This window comes from Bubalus kerabau, chromosome 22 (genome assembly GCF_029407905.1).
Source record: "Bubalus kerabau isolate K-KA32 ecotype Philippines breed swamp buffalo chromosome 22, PCC_UOA_SB_1v2, whole genome shotgun sequence".
Taxonomy (NCBI): domain Eukaryota; kingdom Metazoa; phylum Chordata; class Mammalia; order Artiodactyla; family Bovidae; genus Bubalus; species Bubalus kerabau.
In genome coordinates this window covers 49,677,794-49,702,444 of record NC_073645.1, presented here as the reverse complement: position 1 = coordinate 49,702,444, position 24,651 = coordinate 49,677,794, and the positions used below count along the sequence as shown (strand labels likewise).

Here is a 24,651-nt window from a genome sequence, read left to right as displayed (position 1 = left end):
CCCACTCCAGAGACTCAGTAACTGTCATAAAGCCCAGCTCTGTCCCCTCACTGGTAAGGTGTGAGCGCTGACATGGGGATGAGGTTCTGGCATCCTGTTGCTGCTCCTCGCAGTCGAGCACTTGGCCTGCAGTGTTCCTGCATCATCTCATCTAAGCTTCTCGACTCTGGGCTGACAGCCTTGCATCTGGCTCTGCTCGGGTCTGAGCTCTCAGGGGAAGCAGAGGGAAGCCCTCTCCTGGGACAGGGGGTGGTCAGCTCATCTGGCAGAGCCACTCGGGCACCTTGGGGCAGAGGAAAGTATCTGTTGGGTGGATGGATGATGCACTGGGCAAGCCTGGACCGTGATGTGGCTCAACAGAGAAAAAGGCTCTTTCGCCCATGAGACCTGCAGGATGTTGCCTGTGACTCCCACTTGGCGCTGTGGTTTGCCAAGACGCCACAGGCCCTTGGGAATCCTGACGTGACCTCTGTGTGGTGGAGAAAGCCTTCCTAAACCCCGCCTGCTCCCTGCAGGTGAAGGCGGGCAGTGGCACCTGACGAGCGGGATCTGATGCTGCCAGGGCAGGCGCGTCCTCTCTCCTGGACACCACCCCCCGTTTCATCCATAAACCCACCCCTGGTCAGCCTGGGTGCCCGGGCCCACAGGCAGCACTTCCCAGCAAGAAGCCTCTCTCAGAAATACGAATGGACCAAAGCCAAGAAACACGGGTTCCTCGTAATTTGAGCGAGCGCAAAAGAGCGCCGATCATCTCCCGGCAATCACCACTATTAGAACGAGACCATTCCAAGCGCATCTACAGCAATTATCCCCGAGCAACTGCCATCGTCCCAATCAGCACTTCCAGTCCCTTCCTCTCTTTTTTTCCCAAAATATGTTTCAGATTTAGAAAGTGAGCCATACACCCAAAACAGCTCTCATTCTGTGAGTGCCTACTGTGTGCCAGACCTTTTCTATGGGTACCAGCCCCACAGTTATCCCTCCAGGACTGAGAAACTGAGGCCCCGTGGGGGAACCGGCCCGAACTCTGTTCAGAGGAAGAGCCCCGAATGGAACCCAGAACAATTGGAGGCAAAAGCTCTCAACCCCTGACAGGCAGCTCTGCATACAGTGCATTAAATAAATTGTTACTGAGTGCTATCACGATACTCTTAATATGTGGATAAATAAGAAGTGGTACAGATACACAATGGAATGGTACTCATTCCTTTTACAAGGAAATAAGGCCATTTACAGCAACATGGATGGACCTACAGATTATTATACTAAGTGAAGTAAGTCAGAGAGAGACAAATATCATATGATATCACCTATGTGGAATCTAAAAAAACAATACAAATGAACTTATTTACAAAACAGAAATAGACTCACAGACATAGAAAACAAACCTATGGCTACCAAAGGGGAACAAGGGGCGAAGAGGAATAAATGAGATGTTTGGGATTAACATTAACACTATTATATATAAAATAGGTTAACCACAGGGACCTACTATAGAGCACAGGGAACTACATTCAATATCTAGTAATAAACTATAATGGAAGAGAATCTGAAAAAGAAGACCCTGATGCCGGGAAAGATTGAAGTCAGGAGGAGAAGGGAACAACAGAGGATGAGATGGTTGGATGGCATCCCCGACTCGATGGACATGAGTTTGAGCAAGCTCCGGGAGCTGGTGATGGACAGGGAGGCCTGGTGTGCTGCAGTCCATGGGGTTGCAAAGAGTCAGACACGACTGAGTGACTGAACTGAACTGAACTGAATCTTTTATATATATAAGAATATATACAAAAATGAATCACTGTGCTGTGCAATTTAAACTAACAGTATTTTAAATTAGTGATACTTCAATAAAGAAATAAAAAAAAAAAGAAATGAGATCACTAAAAAATATTTGAGTAAACTGTAGAGTAATTAATTAGAAAGTATTAACTGGTTTAATACAACACAGAGAGGCAGAACTCCTAGGTGGAACATTTTTCTCACCAATAGATTAATTTAAAAACCCTCTCTTCCAAATGCTCAACAGTCTAAGGGGAGGCCAGACAAGACCATCCCATCAGCTATCAGACACCACGAGGTCTGCAGGTGTCTCCGGGAGCAGCAGGTGATTTGCCCAGTATGACCAGCAGAGGGCACTAAACACTCAGCTCAGTTCAGCTCAGTTCAGTCGCTCAGTCGTGTCTGACTCTGTGACCCTACGGACTGCAGCATGCCAGGCCTCCCTGTCCATCACCAACTCCCGGAGTTTACTCAGACTCATGTCCATCGCGTCGGTGATGCCATCCAACCATCTCATCCTCTGTCGTCTCCTTCTCCCGCCTTCAATCTTTCCCAGTATCAGGGTCTTTTCCAGTGAGTCAGCTCTTTGCATCAGGTGGCCAAAGGATTAGTTTCAGCTTCAGCATCAGTCCTTCCAGAGTTCAAATCCACCCCACCACCTAGAGTCCGGGAACTGAGCACTTACACCGTGTGGCCAATGACGCCTTGCCAGTCCCCGGCCGTTCACCCCAAACAGTTTACTCAAGCTACCTGATAAAAATAATGCTTCAAACAGTAATTAAACCCACACTGAACTTTAACGATTTGCACTTAATCCGTACTTGTGTGCCCATCAAATGTTCAGTACTGCGAGGCATGGGGCACACTGCTCTATGGAACTGAGATCATCGAAACGGTTTATTTCCAACAAAGCAGACTTTGTTTTTACACCCATCAAAAGTCAGCCAGCTATACCCTGGATTAAAATTGCCCCTCTTAACTCCATCTGATGCCTTTGTAATACTCTTCTGTGGGAAATGACTCTGGGGCAGGTAGATGCTGGTCCTGGAAACGGGGAGATGAATACGGTCCAGTCCCTGCCCTAGAGCTGCTCCAGGGAGCTGGAAGGGTGAATGGGAAACAGGGTCTCCCCGCTCCGAGACCCCACCCCCAGCTCCGGATGTGTGGCCGCAGCCCCAGGGAAGGGAGGGGGCTGTGCTGCACGTGGGAGGTAGCAGAGGCCCGGTGCAGAGGGGTCCGACTAGGACACAGCGGGGCGGGACAGAGGCTTGAGGGAGGCGGAGGCTGACCTATTGTCCAGAGAGCGGACGGCTTGCTCTGCTGGAGCTCCAGTACAGGAAGAAGCAGAGAAGAGCAAAGGCAGAAAGACGGGGCTGCGCTGAGATGGCCCTCGAGTGCCAGGTTAAACGGGCTGCCTGCTGTTAGAGGCTTGTTTCCACCAACAGCCTGCATCATCAGGGTTCCCTGGCCGTCCAGAGATTAGGACTCAGCACTTTCACTGTCGGGGCCCAGGTTCAGTCCTTGGTTTGGGAACTAAGTCCCCCCCCACCAAGCCGTGTGGTGCAGCCAAAACAAAACAACCCCCCTCCCCAAACCTATATTAATAGAACCACTGGGGGCATTGAACAAAGATGCCAGCTCCTGGGGCCGAAGTCCAGATTCCAGATGTTTGAAATCCAAATATATGCAGAGTGATGGATCTCACACAGACTGAAGCTGAGAAACTTGACTCTGAGTAAGGAGCTGCCAGGAAGGTTTCCAGAGTGACTGAGCACTAGAAGCCTTCATGAGCCACCCAAGATGGGGGTGGGGGCTGTGGGGGTGTGGGGGGAAGCCTCTGCTGCCCCAGGGTGGTCCTGGGAGCTTGTTAGGAACGCAAGGCCTCTCACCCTTCAGGAGATCCCTGGGTGGTTTCTACGCCAGGCGGTGCTGGTGGTAAAGAACCCGCCTGCAGTGCAGGAGACCCATGAGACTTGGGTTCGATCCCTGGGTCGGGAAGATCCCCTGGAGAAGGAAATGGCAACCCACTCCAGTATTCTTGCCTGGAGAATCCTCATGGACAGAGGAGCCTGGCAGGCTATAGTCCCTGGGGTCACAAGGGCCGGACACGCCTGAAGTGACTGAGCACGGCACGTACATTACGACTACAGATGTGCTGGTCTAGGCAACAGACTGAGTAGGTCTGGACTAAACCAGGACACGGGAAAGGAGGGGAGGTGAGAGGTGACGTGGAATCCAGGTGGGTGTCAATCAGGCGATGTCTGAGGAGTGGGTGTCAGAGGGACCAGGAGGTGGATGGGAGGGGACTTCGTTCATTAGCTGAGACAGGGAGAGGGGGCCCCAGGCTGAGGATAAAGGTCATTTTAGCTTGGAGCATGAAACAGGAACACGGGCTACCAATTCCTGAGCTCCCGTGACGTGTGATGGGCTAGCCGAGGTTCTGAGATAAAGCACCCCACAGACGCTCACCGAAATCCCACAGAGAGTGCCCTGCTTTCCTGCGGGGAGTGACAAGTTGGTTTTCAAGGGGCTGTGGGCCATTCCAGTGGAGACCGCTAACAGGAGCGGGACCTGGGGCTTGGCTGGAAGGGAGGGGTCTTGCATTCTTTCTGGGGGGCATGGGGGAGGGGCAGAGGTGAGGTTGGGGTGCTCGGTTTAGGAATGGGGAGGGGAGCTGGGGGGAGACTAGGGCATTTAGGGCTGGAGTCCTGATGAGCTGGTGTCTTTGACGAGGTGCTGCCTGGCTGACCCCTCTTGCCCAGAGGGGCCTGGAAGGAAGTGTCATTCCCAGCTGGCCCTGGGTGTCCTGACGGACTGAGTCAGACTGCCCCCTGCAATCCCAAGAGGGTAGTGCTTTCTTCCTTCTGCTCCAGCCCCTCACACATGGTTAAAACACCATGTTCTATTGTTCTCAATTATGAAAACAGGCGGGGTTCCTTCAGAAAGGAGCAGATGAGGGTTTAGGAGCTATCATGCTGGGGATTTAAAGCCACTGCACTCAGAGCCCTCAGGACGCATGTCCTATAATTTCTCATCTAAACCAGGACTCTTTGGAGAGTGAAGGAAGGGCTAAAACGACGACAGTTATGTGCTTCCTATGCAAATTTGGAAAACTCAGCAGTGGCCAAGGGACTGGAAAAGGTCAGTTTTCATTCCAATCCCAAAAAAGGGCAAGACCAAAAAAGGCTCAAACTACCACACAATTGCACTCATTTCACAAGCTAGCAAAGTAATGCTCAAAATTCTCCAAGCCAGGTTTTAATAGTACGTGAACTGAGAACTTCCAGATATTCAAGCTGGATTTAGAAAAGGCAGAGAAACCAGAGATCCAATTGCCAACATCCACAGGATCATCGAAAAAGCAAGAGAATTCCAAAAAAACATCTCTTTCTGCTTTATTGACTATGCCAAAGCCTTTGCCTATGTGGATCACAACAAACTGTGGAAAATTCTTAAAGAAATGGAAATACCAGAACACCTGACCTGCCTCCTGAGAAACCTGTATGCAGGTCAGGAAGCAACAGTTAGAATGGGACATGGAACAATGGACTGGTTCCAAATTGGGAAAGGAGTACATCAAGGCTGTATATCGTCACCCTGCTTATTTAACTTACATGTAGAGTACATCATGTGAAATGCCAGACTGGATGAAGCACAAGCTGAAATCAAGATTGCCAGGAGAAATATCAACAACCTCAGATATGCAGATGATACTACCCTTATGGTAAAAAGTGAAGAGAAACTAAAGAGCCTCTTGGTGAAGGTGAGAGAGGAGAGTGAAAAAGCTGGCTTAAAGCTCAACATTCAGAAAACTAAGATCATGGTATCCAGTTCCATTACTTTTATGGTAAATAGATGAGAAAACAATGGAAACAGTGACAGACTTCATTTTTTTGGGCTCCAAAATCAATGCAGATGGTGACTGCAGCCACAAAATTAAAAGACACTTGCTCCTTGGAAGAAAAGCTATGACAAACCTAGACAGTATATTAAAAAGCATAGACATTACTTTGCCAACAAAAGTCCAGCTAGTCAAAGCTATGGTTTTTCCAGTAGTCATGTATGGATGTGAGAGTTGGACTATAAAGAAAGCTGAGTGCCCAAGAATTGATGCTTTTAAGCTGAGGTGTTGAAGACTCTTGAGAGTCCCTTGGACTGCAAGGAGATCCAACCAGTCAATCCTAAAGGAGATCAATCCTTAATATTCATTGGAAGCACTGATGCTGAAGCTGAAGCTCCAATACTTTGGCCACCTGAAGTGCAGAGCCAACTCATTAGAAAAGACCCTGATGCTGGAAAAGTGAAAGAAGGAGAATCGGATGACAGAGTACGAGATGGTTGATTGGCATCACTGACTCAATGGACATGAGTTTGAGCAAGCTCCAGGGGATGGTGAAGGACAGGTAAGCCTGGCGTGCTACAGTCCATGGGGTTGAACAACAATGTGGTTTCTAAAATATTTAATTATTGAAGAGCATTTTGGTGGTATTAAAATGGAAATCTATTAATAGTTGTGTTCAAAACTATTTTTTTTAAATTTTGAAAAATTCTAGAAAACACAATTAACATATCTAAACACAGGTTCAGACAGTAAAGAATCTGCCTTCAGTGCAGGAGACCTGGGTTCGATCCCTGGGTCAGGAAGACTCCCTGGAGAAGAGAATGGCTACCCACTCTGGTATTCTTGCCTGGAAAATTCAATGGACAGAGGAGCCTGGTGAGCTGAAGTACATGGGGGTGCAAAAGAGTTGGACATGACTGAGTGACTGACATGTTCAGTTTCACACTTCTCACACATTACAGCAATATTTTTGGACAAAAAATAACCTTTTTATACTGACTATGTAAAGATAAAATGAGAATATGAACGTTAATTCTCAGCACATATTCACCAGTTCTAATCAATTTCTTAGCTTTGTCTGTTCTTAATATGTTTCACTTTGAAAATATTTTTTAGTATCCTTAATGTGTACATTTCTTCATAAAATTGTAATTTTTTTCAAATTAGCATCTTGTGGGCTGTCATCATTAAAGTGTTTTCTTCCTTCCTTGCTTTTGTAGGAATAGATTTTAATGCTTTCCTATTCATAACCTATATTTTCAATAACTGCAGTTCTACAAAAGTTTCAAAAGCTGAGAGCTTTTGGTTTTGCTTTGTGGTTGTGTTTTTTGGTGTTCTATTTGTTGACTAAGTCTATTAAATTCTAATAAACTACTTCTATTTCCAAATCATTTAGAACAGAATAAAACCAAGAGGGGCTTGTTTAGTAAAAAAGTTTATCATCTTTGGATACTTTGGTTGATTAACAAATTATTCTTTGAATGAAATATGATGATGAGTAGAGAAGAGAAAATGCATGTTACAAGCCAAAGTATTTTAAAAAATTCAACATCAACTTCAATTACTCTTGCAGCTATCAGCATTTATAAAGTCTAACATCTACAGCTTCTATTTTAACTGATGGGACAGTTGGTTTGGACACAATTATAAATTTTTGTATACTGCAATCAATTCCATGGGTGATACATTCACCACAAACACTAAGGTTCATCAGTATTTATATGATCCCACAAAGCAAATAACTGTATGATAGAGGTTGAACTCTCATTAAATTTGCACCCATCATGTCAGGCGCTTCCCTTTGATGGAGTTAATTTTCAAGTTGTGGCTGGATTCCATGAAATGGAAAAACAGCAGAACCACCACTGAAATTAACTGACTTTCTGTTTGAAAATGACTCTGATCTCCAACTGGCCTCGTCCGATGGTTTGTGAAGTTCATCTTCTATGAAGCATTAACACCTATCGCCTCACCTTTGGTGTGTGCACGGTGGAACTTGCAGCTGAAAACGAGTGAAATTAACGAAGAAGAAGAGCTGTTTGATCTAAACGAAAAGGTCAACGCTTCCTGCATCTTCCATCCATCGTCCTTGGGCACAGAGTTCCTAAAACAGCCACTCACTGAATGCTAATACAGAAGTGCCCTGGGACTCAGGAAAATGGCAGTGACTGATGGTGGTGACCACATGATCCTCCCAGCATCTCTCTCTAAGGAGAAGGCACCCGTGCTGAGGCCCACCTGCCTCCGTTGACCTCCACTCAGGAGTGTGGACAACAGAGAAGGTAGCCAACTTCAAGGGCCGGGTGATGCCCGCTGGGTGAACCCTGGACCACACTGCATCCACTCACCTGGGGTGGGCCATGGAGACGCCCAAAGATGAGGGGGGATGGACTGGACCTCAGTGGCCAGGTTTACACACACGTTTGATTTCCCAGACCTGAGTTCACCGGCTGCCTGAGTGAGCACTGCAGACCTGCAGCTCTCTGTTGGTTGGACTATTTGTTCATTCATTCTCTCCTCTTTCAGTGATATCTATCGAGTTGACTGTTCGCCAAAGACTGGAGAGACAACCGGAGGAAATGACCACCCCCCTGCCTCCTTCAGAGCTTGTGTTTCGGCAGGAGAAATGAAATAATGGAACAATTACCATGCAGAGCAGGTCTGATGTGCCCGGAGGGGTGGACACATGAGCTGGCAGCACCCGGCGGGGATGCCTGCCCCCCACTCCAGGGAGGTCTGAAAGGCTGCCTGGGGAGAGGGGTGTCTTCTCACTGAGGAGTCGACCGGTCCAGGCTGGGGGGTGGGACGAGGCAAGGCGGGCTGCGTGCAGAGAACGTGTTCCCTGGGAAGCCCCGGGATCTGCCCGGGATAAGGAGGACCAACGGTCTCCCCTGGCAATGGTGTGGACGGTTCCCTTAAAGACATCTAGAAAAAGCTTCCCAGCAGGACTACAGTAAAGTTCGTTCTGCTGGACAGAATGACCCCTGCCCTGGGGGCTTCCTGAGGGCGGAGCGGCTCTCACGCGTGTGTCCATCTGGCAAAGGGGTGATGCTCAGTGAATGAGGTGGAAGGAAACAAAACCCTTAGGCAATTCAGAGCAGCTTCCATCTTCCCCGAGACTGAAAGCCTGGCTGTGTTGAGGTTCTCTCTCTCTTTCTTTGTTTCTCTCATCCTTTCTCTTTCTCTCCAGGGATGAAGGCCTTTGCCAGAACACTTCGCCTTTCTGATCTTCCTTCCCAATTAGTAAATTAGGAGGATCCAACGAGATAACAAATGTGATTGAGTCTTGTCAACTGTAACCATCAGCCTGAGCCGGTTGTTAGAACTACTGACCGCCAGGGCACCACCACATGTGCGGCCAGGAACCTTAAACTCAGCCAAGTGACCCCTGGTATTTTGCGAAGACCTGCTCCCCATCACCCACCTCACCCCCGCCCCCCAGAAGCAGCCAGAACTGTAGACACAGCCCATGGTGAGGGGAGGGAGGGGGGAAGCTGCTACTGTTTCCACGACTAGCCTACCACCTGCAACCTGGACTCCCACTCCCTCTGTGGTCCTCGTGGAAAATGTCTATGCCTTGTCTGCTCTGTCTGCACCCGTGTGGACGCTGTGCCCTCCTGGGATGGTCCTTGTCGGGGGAAGATAAGCTCCCTGTTGCCCACCAGAGAATAATTTCTCTGCACACAAGCTTGGGGAACAGCTTGGACCGATCCAGCTGTTCCCACGCTGATGCCCTGGAGCCACTGATGAATCAGGTGGGGCCAGGATGCCAGCAGCCCCCGAGCCCCAGGTGTGTATGCCCAGAGGGGTTGGGCAGGGAGCTTAGGCCAGCCCATAATCAGAGCCCCAGTCAGCCCCAACCCAGACACACGTCCTCTCCCTTGTCCCCCTCTGCTTTAATGATGGGGCACTCAGCTGTGCTGGGACACATGTCCCCTCCCTTGTCCCCCTTTGCTTTAATGACGGGGCACTCAGCTGTGCTGGGAGCCGGGGTCCAGGAGCAGAACCGGGCTGAGCTTCCTCCAAGCTCTCGCCCTCTGACACCTCCCCCGAGGGGCCGAGCCAGGGTCAAGTGCACTGTGTCCCCTGCTCCCCAGTCTTTCCGGAGGAGCAGGGGCAGCTGGAGGAAGAGAAGGTGGAAGAGCTTGGGGGTGGGCACTCAGCCTGGGCAGGCGGGGGGCTCAGGGCCCGGGGTGGCTGTGCGGGTGCCTCCCAGGGAGAGGCCTCAGGGCTCCCCATAAACTCCTGGCCTGGAGGCAGCAGAGCCATGCAGACCCCTGTTGAACTGCAGACAAAGACGGCTCCTTGCTTCCTCTGAGGCTGAACACCAAGGCTTAGAATGTCCGCCCGCCCGCCCCTCCTTCTGGAAGGTTCCGAGGATCACGGATGAGACAGGCTGGGGAAGCACCGTGTTTTCTAGGATCTCAGTCCATCCTTCTCTGGTCTGCAGAGCTGAGGGAAGCTCCCGGGCCTCCAGCTGAAGTCAGAACCACCCCGAGGCCACCTCAGGCCTGCCCGGCTCTGCAGGCAGAGGGGGCGGGTGGGCAGCACTGGGTGCACCCACTCCCTCCATCTTGGGGGGCCAGGCTCCTTGCTGACCGCCCGCAGCCAGCACTCACTGTGGTCCCAGCCTGGTCCGCCTGACTGGAGGGGCCCCTCTGGTGCAGGTGAGGGGGTCTGCATGTGGCTGCTTATCCAGCCCTTCAGTGCAGGCAAAGCAGAAAGAGAAAGGCCAGCCATCGTCCCCTCTCAGGTGACCCCAGACAGCTTTAGGGACCCTTCAAGGCCCACCTGTGCACAAGGCATGGTGTGCGTGCACAGATGGAGACCAACACCACTCCTAGACCCGTGGCTCCATGTTACCGGGCCAGGGAGCATAGTGAAGACCCTGAGGGGCAGCCTCCTGCCTGCTGACGGACCCTGAGGGCAGAAAGGCAGCTTCAATCCCAGAAAACCAGCAAGCTCCACTGTTCACCTACAGTTGGGAACCCCCGCGCTACCCCTGGGGATGAACCCAGGGTGCTGGCTTCCCCCAGTCCTGCAGGCCTCCAAGAGAGGATGCTGCTGGGAAAACAACAGCCATTGGAGCACAGCCAGCCAGGAAGCGTCCTTAGACACCTGCCCGGGAAACACCCTGGGCAGTGCAGCAATGACTTTCTGAAATCACCCCTTAGAAGACAAGTGAAGCCCTTTCTGCCTGCCAGGCACGGGGCTGCCCCCCCAGCCTCCCCACCCACCCTCTGGGAAACCAGGACGACGGCGAGCCTCGGGTCCTTGACTATGCAGCCTGATCCCAAACAGGCCTATGTTCCAGAAAATCTAGAAAATAACCCCAGGGCCGAGATGATGATGATGATTATTTTATGCATTGAGGAATAACAAAATGAAAAAGAAAGAAATGTTTTCACAGTAAAAGAGAAACAAACCCAGACCTTTCCCAAGCTTCAGGTGTGAATATACTCACATGGATGAGGGGTTTCAGTAACAATCGTAAACACCCCTTAGGCAGGATAATGTGCAGACTTAGCAAGTTCCTCCTGTATCCAGAGTGATCCTGACTTTCGGAGGAGGTGTCGCTTGTTAACAAGGAAAAGATGCAAAAGGGGGTGCTTTTTATCTGAGCTGGTGAAGGTTGGAACTTAATTGCTTTCATACAGAAGCAATGGGATGCATCTAAGTGCAAAACCTTATTGTTTTTCCTGTGGTCATGTATGGATGCGAGAGTTGGACTGTGAAGAAGGCTGAGCGCCGAAGAATTGATGTTTTTGAACTGTGGTGTTGAAGAAGACTCTTGAGAGTCCCTTGGACTGCAAGGAGATCCAACTAGTCCATTCTAAAGGAGATCAGCCCTGGGATTTCTTTGGAAGGAATGATGCTAAAGCTGAAACTCCAGTACTTTGGCCACCTCATGAGAAGAGTTGACTCCTTGGAAAAGACCCTGATGCTGGGAGGGATTGGGGGCAGGAGGAAAAAGTGACGACAGAGTATGAGATGGCTGGATGGCATCACTGACTCGATAGACATGAGTCTGAGTAAACTCCAGGAGATGGTGATGGACAGGGAGGCCTGGCGTGCTGCGATTCATGGGGTTGCAAAGAGTCAGACACAATTGAGCGACTGAACTGAACTGAAGTGCAAAACCAGGGAAACACCATTAAAAGGAGACCAGCAAAGCAATCCATGGACATGAACATGAGCAAACTCCGGGAGATCGTGGAGAACAGGGAAGCCTGGCATGCTGCAGCCCATGGGGCTGCAAAAGTCAGATACAGCTTAGTGACTGAACAACAATGACAAAGAAATCCACACATCAGGAGGGGAAAAGGGGAGAGACGAGGTAGGGGGAGACGGAGGAGGCAAGGCTGAGCAGGGCAGCCAGTCTGAGCCCCCCTCACCCGACAGCCACCCAGGGAGGTGGGCGCCACTTCTGCCTTGTTCAGACAAGGACAAAGAGGGTGGGGGTGAGCTGCTGGGCCCCACCCAGGCGGTCCGGGCAGAGAGTGCCAGGGCAATGAGGGTGCCCTGCAGCCAGAGGCCCGTCCTAGGCTCTGGAGGTTCAGGTTTCACACTGCCCGTGGCATGTACACACCCTCCACACACGCCGAGCCCAATCTGGGTTCCTGGGAGACACAGAAGTCTGGGGGTTCAGGAGGTTGAATTCTGAACACGCCCAGGGCAGGTGGAGGTACCAGGGCGTGGGGAGGCCATGGAAGGCAGCTGGGGGGGAATGGTGATGGGTGCCTCCACCTCCAGACCCATGCCCACCTGCCCTTCAGCCCCTGGACACACAGGCCAGGTGCGTGCACAGACCTCTGACCGGGGAGGGGCCAGCCTTCCCTCAGCTCTGCAGACGGAGGTGCCCTCAGACTCAGCTGGGCAGAGTGGAGTTCGGTGGACCTGCCTGTAGGGCAGACCCTGCTGTGACTGGTGTGTCAGCTTTGGCTGTGTGGCTCCTCAGGCAGCAGCCCACCCATAGCAAGGAAGGCATCTCAGCTTGGGTGGGAGGTGAGGGGCTCAGGAGAGTCATCCAGGAACCGTGGGGGTGAGAAGCGAGGGTGGCTCCTCGAGGCAGCTCCCACGTCCCGAGGCCTCAGCGGCCAGCTGGTAGGATGGCTTATGACATCCGTACAAGGCCAGTTCTAACACAACAGCGGAGTCGTGAAGATGCTCGGTGCGTGGCCAACAGCGGGGCCAGAGCTCAAAAGGGAGTCCCCTCCTCCTGTGAACACCAAGAGGACGGGACCGAGCCGGCAGCCCAGCTCCTGGCAGCCGGGCCTCTGTGCGGGCTCAGCTCCTCCCACAAGGCACACTCTAGGTGTACACCTGGCGTGCGTGGCTCAGCTTTCCAGCGCACAGGCCTCCTCCTCCCCGTTCTCTGTCTCCTGAAGGGCCGTGAGAAGATGCCCCGCTAGGCTGAGGGCAGCCGGGCAGGTGAGAGGCTTGGAGCAGGTGTGGGGAGGCAGCACCCGGGATGCTGACGTGCAAAAGGCGCGTGCAGAGCTGCAGGGCTCCCCCCTTGGGGTGGCAGGTGGGGTGCTCCCTGTCGCTGCCGGCTCCAGAAGGCAGTCAGCCAGCCTTTCCACCCTTGGGATCTTTGCTGGGACACCCCCAATCCCCAGCCCTCTGTAAACACACAGTCACCTACAGCCCATTCACACACAGCCCAGGATTCACCATGTGCCGCCTCTTCTGACTTTCTCTCCATCCTTCTAGGCACAGTCTGCACGGAGCAGACATTAGCACAACTCCTCATTTTACAAATGGGGGGACTCTCAGAGAACTCAGGGACGCACAGCGGTTAAGAGGTGCCCCCTGCAGCCCGCACATCCCAAATTCTCTGCTTCTTTCTGAGGACTGGCCTCCATGACCAGTTTGCCTAGGATGCAGGGTGGGGTGACCAGCTTGTCCCAGGGAGTCCAGGAGTGTCTAGCTTTCAATCTGAAAACCCCTGGGAACCTCGAGCTCAGATGTCTCCCCAGCACGGAGTCCGCTGGGTTGGGGGGGCTGGCTGGAGGAGGGCGTGAGGCAGCTGCGACTCCTGTTTCTGGAGGGGGGCTGCTTCACCGAGCTCAGTCGAGGCTGACACACTCTCTCCCCCCAGAGAGTCCCAGGCTGATGGGGTGGGGCTTCCGAAGCACCAGCAGAGCTCGACTATCTCTGTGAATGAGATCCTCCCGCCGTGATCGAGACGCTTCCGCCGTGATCGAGACCCTTCCAGCGTGATCGAGACCCTCCTGCTGTGATGCGGACAGTCTGTAGCAGAGGGGTAGCAGGCTGGCCCTAGAGCAGCTACTTACTGTTAGGTATCTTATTAGCGAGGCACTCTGGCTAAATGCCGGGTCAGGTATGATGAGTCATTCAGGGCCGCTGCGACAGGGAGTAACAGGGCCAGGCTGGGTGGTCTCCTGGTTTAAAAGCCAGACCAGGCAGGAGATAGGGTTCTGATGTCTCTCTGGAGCTCTGTATATCTTGAGAGCATAGCATCCAGGCAAGAAAAGGAAGGATGGGAATGCACCTACAGACTGGAGACCTGCTTGGGAAGCAGGAATCCATACAAAACACAGCACCCGAATATCAGTATGTCCCCTGTATTCACTGCTCACACTAAGACTCATCTACTGGTTACCAGGAACTCAAATGTCACCTGGTTTCCTTGGCCGGGTTTTAATGTGCTATATCTGGCTGTCTATGGGCTTCCCAGACAGCGCTAGTGGTAAAGAACCTACCCGCGAATTCAGGAGACACAAGAGGCACAGGTTCAATCCCTGCGTTGGGAAGATCCCCAGGAGTAGGAAATAGCAACGCACTCCAGTGTTCTGGTCTGGAAAATTCCAAGGACAGAGGAGCCTGGAGGGCTGCAGTCCATGGGGTCGCAAAGAGTCAGACTCGACTGAAGTGACTTAGAACTTACACATTAGATGGCACCAGGGTCATGGTCTGTAACTTGCTGGAAGGAGGGGAGCACAGCCCAGAGAACAGAGCAGGTGACCTTGGGGAGGAGCTGGTTTGGGGGAGAGGTGAGACCGTGCCTTCAAGATCAAGTTTCCAGCCCTGTGGACCACCGAGTGGGTGATGTCCCTCATGCACGTGTGGAACTCCAAGGGAGTTCTGGTTGGAGGCAGAGTTTGGGGGCTGCCAGCAGGCAAGCGACCTTGGCAATGGATGAAGGACCTGAGACAAGGAAAAGGGAAGGTAGAAACGGGGCACGGAGTAAACGCTGGGACCATGGACGCCTGGAGGCTCCTGGAGAGAAGGGGGCCGAGGAAGGGTCAGGCAGGCGGGGAAAACCAGGGGCGAGCAGAAGAGGGGCCAGTCCCCGTGGGGCCTGGGGACCAGCAAGGCTGGACTCAGGACCTCCAGGACTGCAAGTCCTTCCTGCGCGGTGGCTGTGACCTGCAGGGCGGCGACAGCCTTTCTCCTGCAGTGACCACAGCACCGGTGACCGCCGCAACCAGCCTGGAGTTAGCTCACCGTGACGCTGACGTTCCCTCCCCTTCAGAAGACTACAGCATGAGCTCAGGTCATCCACCCGACGGGTCAGACTGTCCAGAATCTGGGCCTTCCGGAAGTTCCGACCCTTCCGAACATGACGCCCTGTCCACAAAGTGCAGGCAGGAAGCTCCGCTACACAAACACTAGGGATGACCATGGTCACTAGTAAGTGGACCTCTGGCCGGTCCTTGGTCCCGATCTCCCATGGCCCAGCCCAGGCAGATGCAGACACAGGCCATCCTGGCCCTCAGCTGAGATTCCCTGGGAAACTGGGATTTCTCTTAGCACATCTGGGAGTTTTATTCCAAACATCACAGACTTGGTTTGAGGGTTGCCTAAAGTCAAGTCTCATCATAAAATTCTTTCTGTTTAATAAAGTCAATAGAGTTTGATACTATGATTGGACATACATCTTTAGCTACTCAACTTTTTTTCTCTACAAAGTAGATAATTTATCGTCCATGACGGGGCAGAGGCTACCTGACATTTCTCTCTTGTCCTTGTGTTAATGAGGCTAGGGGCTCAAAGGAGACCAGGTGTTTGGGAGCCACCTGTAAATGGGCACGGATTGCTCAGGCACCCAGGGCGTGGCTTCGTGGAGGGGCTGGGGTCTGCAGAGCACATGCAGAAACAGGGCTTCCACACCCAGGTCAACTCTTACAAACTGAGCTTTACATGATTCAAGAACAAGATTTGATCTGTTGGATGAATGGCTACATTCTGGAAGAAAGGGTATAAGATACGAACCCTGGAAGTTCAACCTTTCCCCATATTTGACTGGTCTCTTTGAAATGGAAGTTATTAGATTCAGGGGAAAATGCAGGTGGTTGTAGACGGATGTCTCAGCTTACTCATCTATAGACTGGGGCAAAGCCTTACTGTTACTCCATGCTCAGCTGGCCTTGTGCTGAGCTCACCTCTTAGTGCGAGGCTTAGAATCTGGAGAAGGTGTTTCCCTGAGCAAAGCAGGGACACCATCAAAGGACAGGACATAGAATCCAAGGCAAAGCGTCCTTGCTGGGAGCTCCTGACCCTACTACCCCCGATGCTGACATAGCAACAGAGATCGGCAGCTGCTCTTCAAAGAACCCGGGAAATCCATTGCGTCCAAGAGTGAAATGTCCTTTATGATCCATCTCGGTGCTTTGTTGCAGACACACTGCTGAAGACCTATGTGCGCACTTGTAGACGATACACAGGAGCTGATTTCATCAAAGAATTCTGAAACATCACAAGGACAGTGCAAAGTTCCCGTGAATCTGAACCTCTGATGTGTCGGTCCACACTGAGCTCCCTGCTGGCCTGATACTCGGGGCAGGTCGGCTCCAGCGAGGGGCTGAGGGCACGGCAGCTTTCTGCCAGAACCACAAGGAAGGACCGTAAGGATGCTGGCCTGTGAGCAAGTCTCTTAGGGGATAATTTCACTTTTCTATGGATGGTGCACTAATTTGCATAATTCCAATTACTCATCTTACCCTCTTGAAGATGAAGAAAAAGGGAAGAGCTTATTGTTTAAGAATTAAGTTTTTCTCCACTGCAACAGAGACAACAGAACCACAGATAATTAAAGATCTGAGGACCGTTTTCTCCAAAGCACATTTTCACTGACCCCCAAAGCCATACTTTAATGTGTTTAGATACCAATGAAGCCCCTGACCTACCACCTGTTAGAGAACATGAAACTTACCATGTTCCCATGTTGCTGTTGATTAGTCACTTAAGTTGTGTCTGACTCTTTTACGACCCCCATGGACAACTTAACAACTAAACCACAACAACATTTCCATAGCGAAGGCCAACAGGAATGAACTACAGCTAGACTTTTACTGGATAAATTTCTCCCTATTGAAAAGAAAATGACCCTTTTTATTATCATAAAAGAACAAAGGGGAAAACCCGTGAAAACCTGTAACCGTAACTTTTCACTCCTGAGCGGGAGTTACATAGAACCAAAGACGACAGAGGAAGGCTCTGTTGCCTCATCTCAAATGTCGCAAACAATGTGTGACAATCACTTGTTTGTAAGCCTCACAAATCACTAATAATTACTTTTCCTACACTGGCAGTAAATGTCATTTTACAGAAGATGTAACAATCCTTGAATCCTTTATTCATTAAAAATGACCACCTCAGCGGTGACAAGACAGTTCTGTTGGGACACTGTTCGTGCGTGCTCCGTTGTCTGACTCCTTGAGACTCTGTAGACTGCAGCCCGCCAGGCTCCTCTGTCCGTGGGATTTTCCAGGAAAGAATACTGGAGTAGGTTGCCATTTCCTACTCCAGGGGAATCTTCCTGACCCAGGGATCGAACCTGAATCTCTTTCACCTCTTGCCTTTGCGGGTGGATTCTTTACCCACAGCGCAACCTGGGAAGCCCCTGAACGGTCTTTGCTGCTGCTAAGTCACTTCAGTCGTGTCTGACTCTATGCGACCCCATAGACGGCAGCCCACCAGGCTCCCCCGTCCCTGGGATTCTCCAGGCAAGAACACTGGAGTGGGTTGCCATTTCCTTCTCCAATGCATGAAAGTGAAAAGTGAAAGTGAACGGTCTTTAGATCTTACCAAAACCAAGTTATTATTGCAGAGTAACTATTTATGATCCAGGGGAAAATGCCCAGAACGTTAATCTCTACTGATTGTTGTAAGTAGACAACAATTAACGGACCCCAAGGCTCCTGTCCCAATACTTTCTCAGCTCTCTTGCTTTTTCTATCAGAAATCGCCGTGGCCCTAGGGGAGGGTGCTGTCAATTTACATGTGGCAAATCTGAACGGTGATCCTCTCTCCCTGGGAAAGACACTCGGGTTATTTTTTGTTCCCGTGATATTGTACGTGAATATTCATGGAGACGTGCCAGTGCTGTGGCCCAAAGCACTACAATCTCACTGAAGGTGACGTGAGTGGTGGTGGATTCTTTCTGTCTGAGCCATCATCTCTGGCCCTGGACCACGTGGGCGGCTCATGCACCTCCAGGGCCCTGTCCCCACCCTGGGAAGCTCTGCTCTCTCTATCTCAGCCCCGCGCTCCAGGGGTGTCTCCACCGGCACCTACAGCTGGTGGGCTTTGATCCATCTGCTCCTTCTTAACTTGGATGTGCGCTCCTGGGAGTCAGGCCATCTCACAGTCTTGCATTTCTGCCGTGGGGGGCAGTCGGTGGGGGGGGGCGGTCTGCAACAGCACCCAGGAACACTGGAGGGGTGTTCTCAGGAGAGAAGGAAGGAGCCTGGGCCTCTGCCTGGGGAGGCAGCCTGGGGGAAGGACAGGCCCCCTCCACTCCAAACCAGCTGTAACTCCCAAATCAGCTGTAACTCGGCCTCACTGAAAGCCCAGGGATCACCTATCAGGGCCACGGGGCTCCACCTGCTGGTGCGGGAAGGTTGTCAGAGGCACAAACATAATTTTCAAAACCCCTGGGAGCCCTGCCCTGCCCTGCGGTCTCACTCAGGCCCCATCGGGGTCCTGCCTGGGAAGCACACCTGTTGGAGCAGGTGTTCCAGGTGCCCCCGGGGAGCCAGGTGCTCCTGATGGAGGAGGGGCTTGTGCTTCAAGTGAGGTGTGTGAGCAGCGCTCCAGGGCTTCAGAATGCTGTCAGGACACCTTCCAGGGGGGCATCAGGTAGAGACCACTTCCTCCGCCTTGTGACTTTCATTTGACTTTTATCCCGGCTGCGTCAGTAAATCAATTTGTGACATCCTACAAACAGCGTCCATAAATAAACCAACACTTCCCTCCGTCCCCGCCTCCAGGGACCATAAACCAACATCCTCCTTCTAATTGCTTACATACCCCTGCTGCAGCCTTGGGTTAATTTAACTCAGTGAATATGCCAATCGCCTGGGCACAGAGCTCTGCCCATGATCAATAATAAATGCATATGCTAGAATCGTTCCTGAAAATTGAGGTTGATTACACTGGAAATCAAAGACCGTGGGGAAAAAAAATGTAGACTCGACAAAAAAGTCAAATAAAGATGGCAAACCTTCACCTAAAACATCCTCAGAAGAGGCATAAGGGAAAGGACCCAGGGAGAAACTTGGAATTCCATCGTGTTTCCCTTTCTTTGTTTTTCCCCCAAGAGCATTTTTAAAGAGTCTTGGGACCCTTCTCTTCCTGCTAGATAAATTGTAGAAGGCAATTCAGGTCCTGTAATGAGTGATGGGAATACTCCCAGGCACAGTGTAACCAGAGATCTCGGTGGGACCCTGGGTACTGACGGGAGCAGGCGATGGAGCCTCGAACGATGGACCCTTGGCTTGGAGGACACTGCATGCCTGTGGAGCGCTCATTGTACTTTCTTCTGAGGGCTCTGTTGTGCTAATTCTGGAAACTGTGCATTCTGGAGCACCCGCTCCCGGGGGAAGGGTGGAGAAGGTGCCCGGAGGCTGCACATGTCCAAAGAACGAGGCGCCAGCCCCACGCCAGGAGGCCACAGTCTCTTCCACGCCTGCGCAGCATGTGGGGACGGACACCGGATGGACACTGTGTATACTGAAGCCACGTGCAGCATGTAGGGGTGGACGCGGGATGGACACCGTGTATCCTGGAGCCATGGGGTCCCAGCGCCGGCGTCAATGGCACTTGTGTGCACAAATGCTCTCCTTGAGTTGAGCAGGGCTGAGATATGGTTTAATCATGCCTCTTTAACCACATGACTCCCAACAAAGTCCATCTGTCCGGGTGGGCTCCAGGCTGGACAACGCCAACCACCCCTCCCGCCACCCCACGACCCCTTGGGATGGCCCAGTAGCCTCAGCGCTGTGAGCTTGTCCAGGGCTGTGCTCTTGGTTATTCGACCCATGTGAAACTTGAGGTAAAGGCACCGCTGGGTGGTCCCAGGGGAGGACGGGTTGGGTGTGGGAGGGCAGGGAGACAGGGCTTTCCAAGGGCAGGCCAATGGTCTATGCATCCGCAGAAGCAACTGACCATTTCATCACTCCAAAACCAGGAGTGTTGCTTTGCTTTTTCCATACAAACTGAAGCGAGGATAGATCCAGATTTATCTAGCCATCCCGGCTCTAAAACCCAAATAGTGGCCTATGGTCTGACTAAAGCAGTTTTCTTTCAGTCCATTTGAACTGACCTTAAGTAGGTTTCTGCTGTTGGCAACCAAATGGCAGAAATTGAGTGGAAAGCAATTGCTTATACTTGTGGCCTGATCATATATCTGAACTTGGGGTCAAGAGATCCATCAGCAAAATCAAAGTCGAGTAAGATCTGTGCTGCTTAAATCCTGACACTTCAGTGAGAAGGTCCACCATCAACTGCCAACCATCAATCACCTTGACGGTGAACATAAAGTCTCCACCTCTCAACCCCACAGTGGCCCCTGCAAAGCCCACATGTGTGCATGTGTGTGTGAGTGAACACACACACACACACACACAGCCTCCACTTTCCACCAAAGCCTTTCATGAGCCAGGGAGAGAATTCTGATCTCCCTGCAGAGACACCTGGCACTTCCTTGTAACAAAAGTGCCTGCTCAGGGACCATCACTCCTAAGTCTGGGCAAAGCCAGACAATCCATCCTCATAGATACATGCTGAGGGGCATGGGTCCTCGGGGGGCACAGTGGGTGCTGTTACCCTGCACCTCCTGAAGGACCCTAGTCTGACACCCCTTCCCACATGCTCTCCATTCCCCACCTGGCTTTGGTCTGAGACCCCGATCCAAGGAGGACCTTGGGGACAACCCCAGGGCAGGATGCTCTGGGATGTTTGCTAAGCAACAGCTAGATAATGAGTGAATGAGTGGACAGGCTTAATCAGGACACACCATCAAAGAGCCACAGAGCGGCAGACCCGTGCTGCAGGCTGACGTTTTGGCTACAGAAGGCAAACCCCACAGAGGGCCCTAGACGTGCGGCAGTTACAGAAAGAAGAGCAACCTGGAGTGGAGTCTTGCCTCACTGCTCGCTCCTGGAACTTTGGGACTACCAAAGGCCTGGGACAAGCCTGGGGGGACAGGGAAGCTGGAAAAACATTTACTGCAGTGTCGTCAGGGGCTCAGCAACTCCGCCCTGCCCCACTCAGCCTCTGGGAACAGACGAAACGTGTGCGTCGCCACGGCCACACAACTATAGATGGGGCTGTGTGAATGAGACCCATTTTGATTGGACCACAAGATGGGAGGTTTAAGAGGCAGGACACAGGGAGCTGGAAGATGAAGATTCCACATCCGAGTGCAGCCAGGTGGATCTGTTTGCCTGGTCCGTCTCCCCAGCCTTTGAGTCTCCTCAGCACTGCAGTCTGATGGCGCACAGTAGGTGCTCAATGCACGAGCCTGAACATCTGCCTTCTGTTTTCTTGGCTGCGTACCCTCCCTGCCCACACTCCCCCCACCCTTGCAGAGTCAGAGAGGAGCAGGAAGGACTCCATCAACTGTCTGGCGGCCTGGTCCGGGGTCGAGGTGGGCTTTGTGCCCTCTGTCCCTATGCCCCCAGATCCCGGCCAGCACAGGTCCCAGCAGCAGGACGACAGGGGTGGGCACTGTCACTGCTCTGAACAAGGTGAACACGTTCCTCTAAACTGCACTTGAAGGAAAGTGAAAGTCTCAGCGATACATTCAAGATGAAATGGCAGCAGGTTGGTGAGGGGGCCCTCTTGCCTGTCCTGCCGCGCCCCACACCTGCCTGGGCGGGGGGGATGTGCTTCTCCACCTGGAGGCCGACTGAGCGGCTAAACTTCACTGTAGGATGGAAGTCATATACCCAAGCCTGTTGGTGCAAGGTGACCCACAGACAGTCCAGGTTTGATGTGTGTTGTATTTTGAAAAAAAAAAAAAAAAAAAAAGGTTTTAAGGTATAATTCTATGCAGTCAAGTGTATAGACTTTAGCCGATGATTTGATGGATCTCAATAAATGCATACCCCCATGCGATCAACACGAAGAGCCTTTACCATTTTTCTAGAAACTTCCTTCTTGTCCACTCTTCCCCCACCCCAAGAAGCACATGCTGTTTCGGTTTCTGTTTACAGAGATGATTAGCTCTGTTTTTGAACTTCAGATAATTGGAACCATAATACTCTTTTGTGTCCAGCTTCTTCAATTCAACAGGTTTCTGAGGCTCATCTGCATTGCCGTAGGCGTTCGAAGGCCGCCCCGTTCCGCTGAAGAGCTTCCCGTTGCACGACTACCCATTCTCCTCTCTATACACATTTGGGTTGTTTCCCAGTCTTTTTGCTATTATGAGCAAAGCTACTACGGACTTCAGTACAAGTCTTTTTTACGGACAAGTGTTATTCATTCATTTGAAGTGAATGCCTACAAGTGGAATTGCTATGTTCAAGGACGAGGTGTATGCTGATGACTTAAAAGGATTCAAATTAGCTTGAAATATGTAAAAAGGGGAAAGAATCTACATAACGTCTGGAGATCTGGCTTCTCCTGGGAAAACCAGGTGTGGCCTGAATTCCTGCGAGGCTGTGTGGGTTGGTCCCTCCCCGGAACCTGGACGGGCCCCTACTCCTCCTTCCTCACACAGCCTGTGGCTGCCACTCCACAGAGTGACACTTGGTCCCCGTGTCATGTCTGGATTTAAAGTGCTTCTCTGTCCCCAGCACTTTTGCTCAGAACATCAAAGACTGATGCTGCAATCAGGGGCAGGGGGGACGAGCCTGAGTTTCCTCCTGACTCAAAGCAAGAAGTTTTAGGAATTCCAAATGAAATGCTTCCTTTTCAGACCATGACTCTCCACCGCTGTGGGAGGATTTTCATTTGGTTCCATCTTCTTTAATATGCTGCAGATGCACAGTTTTTTAATCTTCTTTTATTAAAAGTAAATCCACCCTCCTTGCCCAGGTCTCCTGTGTAACTGTCTAATTAGGGCAGAAGGCTGGCCCAGCCCAACAGGGTGGGTCGCTGTCCCTTAAGACGGAAAGACTTCAAAGAAGTGCCGACATCTTCTGAAAAATGTTAATTGGGAAACAATGTGCATGAATTATTTATAACCGCACCTCTGGTTATTTGGAAGAAAAATTTGCCCACAAATGCAACTCGGGAAAGAATCCTCCATCTCTCATAACCCCAAAAACCTCTGTTTCAGAGCCTCCCTGGACACCCCACCCACAGTGGACACACGGCACCGTTTGTACCCAGTGGGGCTGTGGGGCCAGGGTCCCTTCTGAAGGCCTGGCCTGCTTCACACCTGAAGCAAGGTCATTTGGGTCTCCTCTCAGTAAGTCCATTGTCCATTTATTCATTCACTCCTTCATTCATTCAATTACTTACTGGTAATGAATGAAATTAACAAGACCTCAGTCAGGGACCTCTCTTCAAAAGCCTCCTCTTTCTACTGCGGGGCTGTTTTGTTTATAGAATTGCTTTTCTTGACAGGCCCTACTCCTGGAAGTTGACTTCTACCAAGATATTTTCCACCACCAGCCCCAGGGGCACTCAGGAATAAGACTCTCCCTCCATTTCTAAATTATCCCAACAGTTTTCTAACAGATCCTACCTGGTGTCTGTCTAGACCACACAGGCTCAGATCCACAGGACAACTCTATGCTTCCTCTCCTCATAGCTTTTGGGGGAGTCTATTCTCTCCACCACCCTCCACTCCGCTAACTGATTCTTTTCCCTCTGCTAAGGCTAAACACTTTAAGGCTAAAATAGTTCCAGGGTTCCATTTTTCATTATTGATGCTCTGTCGTTAACAATCAACACCATATAATTATCAAAAATTATAACAGCAACACAGCAGTAAACCAAAAAAAGGTACCCTTTGGGAATATTAATGAATAGATACTCTTCTCTTTAATAGAAACTTCATGCCTATTTCATGAAATGGTTTGCTCCCACACGGGGAACACTATGGCACTCATGAATTTTTAAAGGAACACCAATTTGAGTACGACCAGGAGCCAGTAATAGAGATTTGTTTATGTGTTCATTCATTCAACAAATATTTACTGAGTGATTCCTGGACACAGAGCATAGAAGGAGGCCTTATTTAATCAACAAGATCAGATAGCGATGTTGCCTTCAGGGGATTTCTACTCTGACCAGGGATCAGCCTTACTCTGAAAAGAACATCTGCGGGTCAGGATGGGGTTTGGGGAGTGATGGCGCCAGCCCCCTTGGAAGCCTGATCCCCTATTGCATTCGATGTCCTGGGTGAGGCGGATGCCTCGGGGAGCAGCAGCCCATTCCTGCCTTTGGGAAGCTGCTATGGGCAGGGAACTCTGCCCCTCGCACACCCAACACATAGACTGTGCACCCTCACGACCCCAGAACTGGGCAGAAACCCAGGCAGTCAGCGGCATGGCTGCTGGGAGAAGCTGACGTATGGGCTCCCTTCTGAGGCTGGGGCCGCTTGCTGTTCCCACCTTGGCCAGGAGCTTCACCGGGGTCTTCAGCAAAGCCAGGGTAGAAGGTAGCAGTGGGCATTTCAGCCATTGGGTCCTGGCGATGCTGTGTCTATTCTCATGGGCAGAGGGCAAGGAGAAGTTAGGTTTATTGGTTGGGAATCTGCTGGACTCCAGAGTGAATGGACAACAGCTATTCTCAGAGTCATCTTGCTGTCCCCAAATAGCCCTCGA

At 51.4% G+C, this 24,651-nt stretch overlaps 1 protein-coding gene across 3 annotated transcripts in view; it reads right to left on the bottom strand.

Annotated features, from left to right (window-relative positions):
• Positions 1–24,651, bottom strand: part of PTPRE (protein tyrosine phosphatase receptor type E) — a 178,976-nt gene that overhangs the window by 46,182 nt on the left and 108,143 nt on the right. The gene's annotated exons all lie outside the window — the stretch shown is intronic.